This window comes from Callithrix jacchus, chromosome 12 (genome assembly GCF_049354715.1).
Source record: "Callithrix jacchus isolate 240 chromosome 12, calJac240_pri, whole genome shotgun sequence".
NCBI classification, from domain to species: Eukaryota; Metazoa; Chordata; class Mammalia; order Primates; family Cebidae; genus Callithrix; species Callithrix jacchus.
In genome coordinates, this window is record NC_133513.1 from 122,959,447 (window position 1) to 122,972,500 (window position 13,054).

General features: G+C 42.8%; 1 protein-coding gene across 12 annotated transcripts in view; it reads left to right on the forward strand.

Moving 5' to 3' along the window:
• MGMT (O-6-methylguanine-DNA methyltransferase) overlaps positions 1–13,054 on the forward strand; it is a 303,204-nt gene that overhangs the window by 153,483 nt on the left and 136,667 nt on the right. The gene's annotated exons all lie outside the window — the stretch shown is intronic.

Consider the following 13,054-nt stretch of genomic DNA (forward strand, 5'->3'; position numbering starts at 1 on the left):
ATCATTTAAATATATCATCTGAAAACAACTGCTTCTTGTATATTTTAAAATATTTTCTGGACAAAAATTTTATGTAAATTAAAATGCTGGTTTTCAGCATTAATATTAGGGAAAAATGCAAATATAAAATATTCAGTGTTTTGAAGGATGGCTGGAAATGGGGGTGTTTTCTTATAATCCTGCTGATACTGTAAATTGCTATCAATCTTGTGAACGGTATGCATACAGACATAAAAATGTTAAAAAAAAATCCCTTTGATTCAGGATTCCCACTTTGAAAAACTATATTCTAGAAAAAAATCTCAAGTATGGAAAAGTTATACATTGCAGCTTCTCTTATCATGGTAACAAGGAAGCCATCCTAGATACCCAGCACTAGTGAGATTGTGTAGGTAATAATACACCACACGTCTCACCAAACCCAGGCAACAGCAAATGCCTGTGAGACCGTGTGCTCAGGGATAAATGCTTCTGTTAAGTGAAAAAGCAGAGTGCAAAAGCTTATGCACATTAGAGTTACGACTATGCCGTGTGAGAAAAAGCTTGAGGTGAATACTCTCAAATGATGATAACGGCTGTTTTGGGAGTGACGATCAAGAAATTTCCTATTTTTTCTTGCCTGTATTTTAAATTTTTTATAGTATAGTTATATTACTTTTTAAAACTAATGACTTCATTTTATAAAATGGGCTTTTACTTATTTTTAAATGTTAAGCAACACAAGAAAGCAAAAGAAATAACAAATTACCTCCCAACTCACAGCCCGCAAATACGCAGCGTGGCTATTTGGTGAGCCTCATCCTAAAAGTCATTCTTTGCACGCATAAACATGTGTGTATATGTATAAAAACAAAGATAGTAACATAAACACAGATACAAAAGGACAAATAATTTCAAATGAAAACAGATTTGTTTAATACAGGGTTTATGAACTAGTAAATATATTAGTCTCTGCCTTGGTTATTTTGCCATTTTTGTGACAGCAATCATGGACAAAACATAAAAGAATTAATACAACCGTGTTTTAATAAAGCTTTATTGCTCTTCACTCTGTTTAGATCCATTTCTACCTGGCATCATTTTCTTCTGCCCAACAGCTTCTTCTAGTCTTCCTCATTGTGCCAGTCTATAGCAGATGACTTCTTAGAGTGTTTTGATGCCCAAAAAGTCTTTATTGCTTCTTGATTGTTAAAAATATTTTCACTTGGTATAGAATTCTAGATTAGCAGGGTTTTTTGTCCCCGGTACTTTACAGATTTTGCTACACTGCCCTTTTGCATGCATTGTTTCCATTAAGAAATCTGCTGTCATTCTCATCTTTTTGTGCCTCTGTGTGACATGTTTTTCCCCTTTTGGTAGGTTGTAAGGCTCCTTATCAATTTTTGAACAGTGATACCTCTTGGTGCAGTTCTTCATGTGTCTTTTAGTTGGTTTCAGTGATTATCTTGTATCTGTGCATTTATAGTTTGCATCAAATTGGAAAATACTTTGAGTATTTCTTCAAATGTATTTTTTTCCTTTTTCTTTCAGAAACTGCAACTACAGAAGTGTACAGTTTCCTGGAGTTTTTCAAAAGCTCACTGATAATCCTTCCTTACTTCCTTTTGATTTCCTTTCTCTGTCCTCATTTTGTGTAGTTTCTATAGGTATATATTCAAGTTCACTAATCTTTTCTTTTGCAGTGTCTAATCTATTACTCTCACTTGATGTATTTTTCCATTGTCGATTTTTTTTTTAGTTTTTAACTCAGAGTTTTATTTGGATCTTTTTGTTAATATATTCTATAATTCTAATTAACTTTTTGAATGTCTGGAATAGAGTTACATTAACCTTTTGTTTCCTTGTCTGCCAATCTTAACATCTGAGTTAGTTTTTGGTCAGTTTCAATTGATCAGTAGCTTTGTTCATGATGGTCATATTTTCCTGCTTCTTGGCATGCCTGGTAATCTTTGATTGAATGTCCAGTATTGTGAATTTTACCTTGTTGAGTTTTGGTTATTTCTGCCTTCCAGTAGAGTTCCTTGAGCTTTGTTCTGGGACACAGTTAAATTACTTGGGAATAGTTTGACTCTTTTGGGTCTTGTTTTTAAGATTCTTTAGGTAGAACCAGAGCAATGTACTGAGGCCAGCCCCTTCTCAGCTCCCTGCGATGGTCTGTGAATAGGAGGTGTTCCAGTCTGGCTGTCAGGAACAGTCATGGTCCCAGCCTTGCAAGAGCAGCGGCTGCTGCCCTGTCATCCTCAGAGACAGCTCTTTTCCTGCCTGGGGGAGTTTCCTGATGTGGCCGTGCCCATCAGTACTCTGATGACTATGTGAAGGTGGCCTGCCACAGATCTCAGGATTCCTCTTGCTGAGATGTGTCTCTGTCTCCAGCTCTGTCCCACAAACTCCCTGTCCTATTTCCAGGCTCACAGCTCCATCGCCTCCATTGGCAGCTGGCCAGGCCCTCCCTTCCTGCACACCCCTCCAGGCTCACAGCTCCATCGCCTCCATTGGCAGCTGGCCAGGCCCTCCCTTCCTGCACACCCCTCCAGTGCCGTGCTGGGAACTCTCCGGGCTGTCCGCAGCCTTTACCCCCTCATCCGTCTCTGTACTTTGCTCTCCAGTGTCTTGAAAAGTGTTCTATTTATTTTTTTCTTTTTGGTTCTTTTTGGTGAGAGGTGAATCCTGTCTCAGTTACTTATTCGATCTTGCCTGGAAACAGAAGTGCTGGGATGTTTTTAAAGAAAATATTTTTAAGGTATATAATTTAAATCTGTGCTATTATAGTAGTTACATGAAGTTTTAAAAAGAAATTTGCTTCCCCTCAACTTTCTGATCATTGATAGCACTTTTTGAAACAGGGAGGCCACTAGTGGTCACCTGTGTCTGTTAACGATTGCCTTACTTCCAAAGGACTCTCACAGTGTAAACTGGGGACTCACTGCCAGGCTGATACAGGATGGCCAGGCCTGCCTCTGTCAGAGACAAGAATAAGACAGCTTTGCCCAATCAAGCTGCAGGGAGCTCCCGCTGTAATCACACCAGAATAGATATCAAGGGTGGATGTGTGTTCTCTGTGGCAAAAAACAGGGACCGGAAAATTTTACATCTTTTGAGTTTAAAATATGCATGCTCTTGGCCAATATGTTTGAACTGAGAAAAGATAGAATATGATTTTATGAGTTATCTTCTTTTTCTTTTTCTCAAATTAATAAAGAATTATAAGGTTCTTGTTCAGAAATTCATGTATGAAGTACAGCGTTCATCTTTACAACACTTTGCTTTGGTTACAAATTTTTGTGATGGGAAAACCCCCAAAATGCCTTGTATTTTTTCACCCGAGTTCAGCCTGAGACACGGCATTGTCTACATCCTCACCTCTGAACTATTTCTGCAGAAATGTGTAGACACCTCCTCAAGACCACCGTAGGAATGGAACACATTGATGTAGAGCCAGCACAGAGGCTAGTATTCAGTAGGCACTCAATAAATGTTGGCCCTGAAGAGACTCTTTTTGTTTGCATCACTGAAAAGGGGTCTTTGCCATGATGCTTGTAAGCAAGTGTGGGGTGAACCCCTACGCCACTGCCGTGAAAGAAGACCTTAGCGCCGGTACTCAGTTTTTCATTGCTACTTCTGGGTGCTTTGTCGTGGCGCTTTGGCTAGGCCTTTAATAGAGTTGTGAACAGAAATCGTGGCAATGGGCATTCTTGTCTTGTTTCTAAATTTGGAGGAAAAGCTTTCAGCATTGCACCATTGATTAACTATGAGGTCTTAGATTGTTTCCTGGGTGCCCATTTTCCCCCAGAATGAAAGTTCTTTTTGAAATTACATTATTTTCCCTTTAATGAAGCCATTTTCACATTTGCATTTATGAGAAAATGTTTTTAAAATGTATGTGAACATAACAAATGATATAATCTTGAGTAAATCAGAATTACACAGTTGAAAAATAGTCTACAATGAATGGTTTTCAAGTTATCTTTAGATTTTGAACTCATTAAATGCACACTGAAAATTTCGCTTTCTAATTATAGAGCCAAGTTTAATTGACAAGAACCGCCTCACTCGAGTTGTCTAAGTCAGAGGCTTTTTAAACCTGTAGGATTTTCCAGGGGTTGCTTCTCTTGAATAACAGTGTTTTTGTTTCTCATATATTTTACATTTTCAATGACCTGTTTAGGTAGAAGCACCCCTTGTCACTAATTAGTGTGGTGTGACAAGTGACATAATGTGTATCTGAAAAGCTCCATTGGGTGTAAGTGGAGTTCACACCTCTTAATGAGTGCCTTCAAGAGTGTTTTTGTCTTTCCCAGGGAGAACTAGTGCGCCTTGAGTAGAAGACTGCTGTAAATGGAAAAGGGGTGTGTCTTAGGAGCCCGCTCTCGAAGTGCAGATGGACCTGCCCTGCCCTCTGACTTCAGGGCCTTACTCAAAGCCAAGGCCCTCTTGTGCAGTGGGGCTCTTCTTTTTGGAATTCCTACACCCGGAGTAATGGAGACGATGTGGAATCATGCTTCGGAATGTACATAGGTGCTCAACACAGGCTGGTTTCTTTTTGTCTTTCTGGCAGAATGAACCACTTGAAAATGAATTTTCATTACAAGTTTAGGAGGGCTGAGAGGAGATGAGGCAAGAGGTCTGCGTAGGGGCGAAGCGGAAGGAGACTCACTCTCAGCCTTGTGCACGTGATTTGCGTCCCCAGAGTCACATGCTGGAGCCTTCACCCTCAGTGCTTCAGAGCATGACTGTATTTGGAGATGAGGCCTTTAAGCAGGTACTTAAAGTGAAATTGGGGTTGTTAGAATCGGCCCTCATTCGGTCTGGCTAGTGTCCTTTTAAGAAGAGGAGATTAGGGCATAGACTTACCATAGGCTTCTGTGCACAGAGGTGACCGTGTGAAGTGGCAGCAAGGGGTGGCCACCTGCAAGCCACGAGGAGAGGTGCCAGGGAAAACCAACCCTGCCAACACCTGGAACCTAGACTTCCAGCATCCAGAGCTGTGAGAAAACAAATGTCTGTTCTTTAAACCACCTGGTCTGTGGTGTCCTGTGATGGCAGCCTGAGCAAATTCATTTAGCAAGTGGCAGCCTTGCGACTCACAGGAGAGTGAGTGCCTCCTGTAGTCCTTTCTCTGGTCTCAGGCTGAAATTCTAGGTGGGTGCACATTTTCCTAGTTGGCAGGTGCTGGGTCATGCTGAAGGGGAACGTAGGCTCAGGATTCCCTGCTTTGCATACTTCAAAAGGAAAAAATGTGACGTGTTTCATTTAACTCCACCTAAATGTCCTAGACACACCGATCTGTAATGTTTAGAACTGAGTGCAGTACCCTGAAGTGGAGAGGTAGGCTGCTTATCTGTGAGTCCCATGAGAACGAAAGAACAATGCTTCAAAAAACAGATCGATGTCTCCCATCTCACATTCCCTCCAGGAAGAGAGGTTGAAGAAATAATGGATATAAATTTCCTGGAATTACAAAAACGTGAAAGACTTCAGAATAAGAAGTCCAAGAGAGAGGACCAAAGAGTGGGGGGAAAACAAACAAACAACAAAAAAAAAAAAAAAAAAAAAAAAGCACAGCGAAATTTAAGAACAGAGAGAGAAAAATCTCAGACGTTAGCGAGAATAAGGAGCACGTATAAAGGACCAGTGGTCATATTTGCTTCAGATTTGTCAACCACAGTATTGAATGTGAGAAGAAATGGAGGAGTGTTTTGTTTTCAGTGTATTTTAGAACAGAGTGTTATATTCAGCTAAAACTTGAGAATACGAAGATTTGACAAAGCAATTCTCACAAGGCCTCAAAAGTTACACCTTAATAATTGCCATAAATGTAAATGAACTAAACTCAGCAATAAGAAAAAGGCTGAAAAATATAATGTAAAAAAATTTAAATATATACCACTCAAAGGTTATCCAAAATGTAAGGACTTTCAAACTTCGAGGGTAAAGGGATGGAAAGAAGCATGCGGAGAGACACTAACCCGAGGAAAACTGGCGTAGCTGTAATGACACGTTAAATAGGTTCTAAGACTCATGCCTTGTCAGAGACAGCAAAGGTGACTGACTGCATAATAATGAAACAAGCATAATGGGCTAACTAAATAAAACACAAATGACAGAATAGAAATTTCTGTTCTCGAGATTATCTAGCCATGGAAGTATACATTTTAAGAAGTTAGAAAATCAACAGAATAGACCTTTTAAAGCAGAAGAAAAGATAAGCGGAAATTAATGGGAAAAATACAATAAAGATCTTTTAAAAAAAAACACGAATTGGTTGTTAAAGAGAAAAAAATTAAAGGTAAGAGATCTGAAATGGCTATATTAGCATCAGATGTTGTATACTCTACAAAAGAATGTTACTAGAGATAGAGAAGTTCCAAGTGATAAAGTGTAGAGTTCACCCAAGAGATGTAACTATCTTAAATAGCTATGTACCTGACAAGAGCATTCCAAAATAGATGAAGCAAAAATGGAGAAATAGATAAGTGCACAGTTATAAACGGAGATTTCGCCGTCCCTTAGGGATCAACAACTCCTAAAATCAGTAGGGATATAGGCAATTTGAACGGCATTATCCACTAACTTGGTAGAATGAAATTTCTGGAATACACACAACAAAGGCCAAGATGTGGAAAATCCAGAATATTTGAAAGTTCTTACCTGTCATTCAAAGAAGTCATAGGGAAACTTAGAAAAGATTTTGTATTTAATGAACATGAAAACACAGCTTATCAAAAGCTGTAGGCTGCAGCTAAAAGTGTGCTTTGAGGGAAATGTGTAACAGTAAGTTTTATAATAGGAGAAGGTCTCAAAACAGTGATCTAAGTTGCTGCTTTAAGGAACCAGAAAAATAAGAGCAAGTAAACCTAAGACATACAGAAGGAAGGAGACGAGGAAGATAAAAACAAAGATCCACAACATGGAAAACAGAAAATCCGTAGAAAATACCAGTGAGTCAAAGAACTGGTTTCTTTGGAAAAACATCCACTAAACTGATAAATCTGTGGCCAGAGGAAAAATAGAGTGAAGTCGGATATTAACAACCATTGCTACAAAACATACTGACGCTTAAAGAAAAAAAGTGCGTGCATAGCAGGACAGTTACACTGCCCACGCCTTTACGTAATAAATCAGTACCTTTTCTGTGTGGGTGTCAGAGTCTTGCTCTGTCGCCAGGCTGGAGTGCAGAGGCGCGATCTCAACTCACTGCAACCTTCACCTCCCCGGTTCAAGCGATTCTCCTGCCTCAGCCTCCCGAGTAGCTGGGACTACAGGTATATGCCACTAATTTTTGTATTTTTAGTAGAGATGGGGTTTCGCCATATTGGTCAGACTAGTCTTGAACTCGTGACCTCATGACCCTCCTGCCTCGGCCTCCCAAAGTGCTAGGATTACAGGCGTGGGCCACCGCTCCCATCTTGAAAAACTTTTTTGAAAGGCACAGACTACCAAGCTCATTCAAGAAGAAATAGTCTTATAGCTATCATAATAATTGAATTTATAATTTAAGCCTTACCATAATGAAAATTTCAGACCCAGTTGTCTTCATTGGGGAATTCTAAAAAACATTTATGGAAGAAATATGTCTGTTCTAGGAAACTCTTCCAGAAAATACGTGAGGAGGAAATACTTTCCAACTCTTTTTATAATGGCAGCATTAACTTGATACCACAAGCAACTAAAGGGATTAGAAGAAAATTACAGACCAATATTCCATATGTACATAAAATACAAAAGTCCTCAGGAATATTAGCAACTTGAAAAAAGGAAATATGTAAAGGATGATGGAACATGACCAAGTTGAGTTATCTTACGAATGTTAGACTGTTCAGTACTTCACAATCAGTTCTCCATATGAATAGGAAAAATGAAGATAAGCCAGTGATAATCTCAGAAAAATTTATTAATTTGATAAAAAGGAATCTATCAAATACTTATTGCTGACATAATACCTAATGATAAAAGATTGAATGCTTTCCTCCTCAAATCAGAAACAAGACAAAGGTATTTGTCTGCTCTTATTACACCTATTCAGTGGAAGGTCCTAGCCTGCCTAGCACATCGAGGGGAAAAAAATGATTTGGGAAAGGGAAGAAATACAACTTTATTTATAGAAGCCATGATTGTCTATACAGAAAACTCCCCAAAACCTACAAAATTATTCAACAGACAAACACCAATTGCCTTTCCATATACTAGTAATGAATATTAGATACTGAAATTTTTAATATGGTTCCATTTATAATAGACAAAAACATGAAATGGTTTATATCTCATGATATTTGCAGGATATATATATACACACACACACTGAAAATTACAAAACCGTAATAAAAAATAAAACAGTATCTAAAGAAATGGAGAGATATATTGTGTTCTTAGATTGGAAGACTCAGTATTGTTAAGGTGCCCGTTCTCCCCAAGTTGATGGATTTAACATGATCCCAGTCAAAATCGCAGCAGGATTTTTTCTAGAAACTGATAAGCCATTCTGAAATATATATGGAAAAGTTCCAGCCATAGGAGATTTCCAGAATTCTTTTTGACAACCCATCACTAGAGCATGATAAAGTAACTGATCATATAATTCCTTCAAGAGTGGTCATTAAAATCAGGATTTCAGTTTCTTTTAGTTCGTATTTCACAAGGTAGAAGCTTCACATTTTTCAAATTAAGGTAGTTTTCACTTTGTGCATGCTACGTCTTGGAGAAAATGTTAAGCAGACATGACTCAGTGGAATTATTTTGGATTTTTTGATATGCAGTTGACAATTACAGTCTGTTATGACAGTTACAGTCTGCGTTATACGTACTCAGAATTAACTAACATAGTCTTCCTCCAAAGTTCCCTGCGTATTGGAACATTAGAATCCTTTAGGTTGGCTGAAGAAACATCTCAGAATTTTAAAATATTTTGTATCTAACGTTGTGCTGAAAACATGAGATCCACATAATGTATGCAGCATAGCTAATATTAGAAGCATGTTCACGGAGCAGCCTCTGGGGTTAATAGGGTTTAATTTGCAAGACAAATGAGGGCTGATTTTCTCCTAGGCTCTCTGCTCATAATTCTAGTAGGGCCACTTTTGAAAAATAGTACCTTCAGTAGACACAGAGAACCCTTGTTGGGCAGGAACATAACTCGCTCACGGTGAGACCGGCATCCCCTCCACAAGGTGGACAGTTCTATGGGGCAGAGCTGAGCACTGAAAGGCACCCGGCATCCCCTCCATGAGGTGGACAGTTCTATGGGGCAGAGCTGAGCACTGAAAGGCACCCGGCATCCCCTCCATGAGGTGGACAGTTCTATGGGGCAGAGCTGAGCACTGAAAGGCACCCGGCATCCCCTCCACGAGGTGGACAGTTCTATGGGGCAGAGCTGAGCACTGAAAGGCACCTGGCATCCCCTCCACGAGGTGGACAGTTCTATGGGGCAGAGCTGAGCACTGAAAGGCACCCGGCATCCCCTCCACGAGGTGGACAGTTCCTATGGGCTAGAGCTGAGCACTGAAAGGCACCTCTTCACTCCCTACCTGATGGTTCCTTGCACAATCCTGCACCTGGGCTGTCGTGGACGGGGATAAATGGCTTATCCCTGCGAACTTCATCCTTAGGAAAAAGAAAAATGGACAGCCTCATTGCTGCAGAAACAGTGAGGGAGCTTATAAGTAAATCCAGGTTTATCTGCATTTGGGAATATTCTGCATTTTTTGAAAATGATGTTCCCAGGAATCTTTATAACGAAGGAGAATCCTTATTGTAAACATTTCACCTGAATTTTTTTGAAAAAATTAGATCATTGAGAACAACAGACAAAGGAATATGCTTTTAAAAATAGTGATGATCTCTGAAGGTGGGATTGTGGCTAGTTTTTAACTACGCTGTTGTCACCCAGGTGTACGCGGAGTCGGGGGGCACCCTTTGCAATTGAGTCACACAAGTCTTTGAGCTGACTGTCCTGCTGACTAAATGCTGGTAGCATCTCTTAGTCACTGTGGCAGCCAAAAATGCTTCCACGTTTTTTAAGCATTCTGCAAGTGTATGCTCCTGGCCTGATTCAGAATGAAAGAGCAGTAACTCCTAGAAGTAATCAAAGAGGCCGGGTATTGTGGCACACATCTGTCGCCACAGCTGCTTGGGAGGCTGAAGGGGAAGATCACTTGAGCCCAGAAGTTCAAGGCTGCAGTGAGCCATGCTTGCACCAAGTTACTTCAGCCTGGGCTGCAGAGTGAGACCCTGTCTCTTAAAAAACAAAAAGGCACCAAAAGAGCATCAGGAAGCACAGCAGATGCACCTCCCATGTGGAGAAGCTGGGCAAGCAGAGAGTGAGAAAGGGTAGCGGTTTCTGCGGATCCATTGTTAGTGATGAGTTATGGATGGAAAAGGGAGTTTTGTAGCTGAGTAAAACCTGTTAGGAGACCAAATGCCGCTGTCATGTTTTGTCTTGCATGCTTCCCCCTTCACCTTCATCCTTGCGCCCATGCTGTGGCCAACGGGGGAGTACCCTGAGGTTAGGTGTCCCCCATGGCAGGTGAGGCTGTGGAGTGGGAGGAGGGCTGGGAGATAGCGGATTAGAGATCTACAAGAGAATAGAAAGTTTGATTCAAGGAGAAAAACTGAAGTAAGCAGTTTGGAGAAGTCAGATGTTTAAAACATGAAAAGAAATGTAACTTTGAGTTGCAGTGGTTTTGAGTTTCCTGATCTTGATATTCCAGTATCTCTCTGGGGGCTGACAAATCCAGGGGGAAGGTTCAAAGGCAGAGAGCCCGTTTGAGCTGGGCCAGGGCACAGAGGCTTGTTCAGAAGACGTAGATGGCAGCAGAGCCTGGGCTTGAGAGGCAAACTCCACCTTCTTCAGGCTCTTTCCAGCCGGGCGGGACAGGGACCCTCAAGCCTGTGGCTGTTCGTGCCAGTGAAAAGGGCACCCGAGCACTGATTGCTTCTGTTCACCCAGAAACTTAACGATTTCTTCAGAGTTCACAGTGGTCTGTAAGTGCCTCTTCGCGGTGCACCTTTAAGCCCGTGTTCACAGCAGTCCTCTCTTTGGCCTTAACCCAGCGTGACTTTGTGGCATGCTACAAATGGAGGCATCAAAGCTGTGCTTTCTACCCTGGCTTTTGAGAAATTCGACAGAGTTCTGAAACCCAAATCTTCACCTTTCATGGATATGGTGGTAACCTGGATTGAGGTTTTTTTCATCTATATCCCAAACAACCTGTTGTTTCCATCACCATTTGAGTAGCTTGAGCTCTTGGTTTCATACTTCAACACTTGGACGAGGCACATATCTGCAGATGCCTACCGGACGCGCAGCCCAGCCCCTCTGCAGAGAGGCCTTTCCAGCCGGCCCCATCCAGCCCACCACGCTGTTACCAGACGCGCAGCCCAGCCCCTCTGCAGAGAGGCCTTTCCAGCCAGCCCCATCCAGCCCACCACGCTGTTACCAGACGCGCAGCCCAGCCCCTCTGCAGAGAGGCCTTCCCAGCCGGCCCCATCCAGCCCACCACGCTGTTACCAGACGCGCAGCCCAGCCCCTCTGCAGAGAGGCCTTCCCAGCCGGCCCCATCCAGCCCACCACGCTGTTGAGTGTTCTTCCTTGCAGACATCATTATTTTACTCACGCATTCATTTTAGAGGTTTGTGGTCTATTCCATCGCTCCCCTCTCCCAGAGCAGTGGTTTAGGGAGGCCAAGTCTGTCTTACCCCCTGTACACCCAGCACCTGTAACATTAGCAAATCCTGGATGCTTGGTGACTAAGTTTGAATATACAGTGAGGCCACACAATTTACAAAGTGACAATGGCGGTACACCACAGTGTGTGCTGGAAAATGAAGTCCAGCGTGCTGGGGGACCTCATGGCAGGGAGGCTCCCCGAGGCCAGGGTCAGGGCCAGGCAGCCTGAGGATGTGAAGTTCAAGAGGAGACAGCAAGAGGCTGGAAGGAAGCTAGTTGGGTGCAGAGGCAAGAGGACTCCAGTGAAGGGGTCCCACTGCAGAGGGCGCCAGGAGCCCATCCAGAATGCTTGGGTTCCCTCCTGAGGTCTGGTGAGAGCCCGTGGAAGGGCTGAGCCTGGGGAGCTCACACAGCGGCCTCAGCTCCTGCTTCCCTTTCAGACAGACGTTCATCCTTAACTCTTTATCTATCAGAAGGGAAATAAAACCTCCCAGATAGGGCGGTCGTGAGGATTAACTCAGGAAAAAATAAAGCCACAGCTGTTGCCAGCCTTGCCCGGCGCTCCTGGGCCATGGCGAGTGGATGGAGCCCTTCCTCATCCTCCAGCCTCTTGCCTGTGTTTGCAGGGCTCACTGCAGTTTGTAATGATTTCATTTGTGTGGGTCTTTTTGCACATTTCGTCACTGCATGGCGGGTCCCATGGAGGCAGAGCTTGCGTCCGTTTTGTCTGCTTTGTTCCCAGTCCAGGCAGAAAGATGGGCGGGAAGTAGGTAACGACCCCGAAATGAATGAATTCACTAAGCTCAAGTCAGGGTTTTCAAAGTTCTCCCATGCTCCTTTTTGCTTTTAGCCTTGAGGATCAACAGTTTCAAAACCACCTTTGCCAGGGCAGTTCTGGCTGGCAGCCTTGGGGTCTCATCCATGGTGAGGATGCATTTGGCCTCTCCCTGCAGGTTGATGGCTGGAAGAGGGAAGGGTTCTGTGGTCAAGCCTGTGCTTCATGGAGATGTCTGCCCATCAGGACTGTGCCCTTGCGTTCTTTGGGTGAGATGCTCTGCCTTGAAGCAGAAGCATGGGAGGCCAGTGGATTTGTGCATGTGGGTAATCTTATAATGGGTCTCTAATCTGGGCTCAGCATTATGGGACTGCCAGTGGTTGCCCCTGCTGCTGCTGGTGGACGTGCTCTTTCTCCTGAGAGCAGCTGTTCAGGCTGCGACGGTGTTACTTTCCAGCCTGGCATGACTTTATGGGATGATGTCTAATCTCCAGTGGGGCAAGTAGTACAGGTACTCTAGCATCCTTCCAGAGACCAGTCGGCTGAGGTCCTGTCTGCTCATGGGGAAGTGTCCTCTGATGGCAGCCCAGTGTCTTGCTAACCAGCGGGCCACTGCA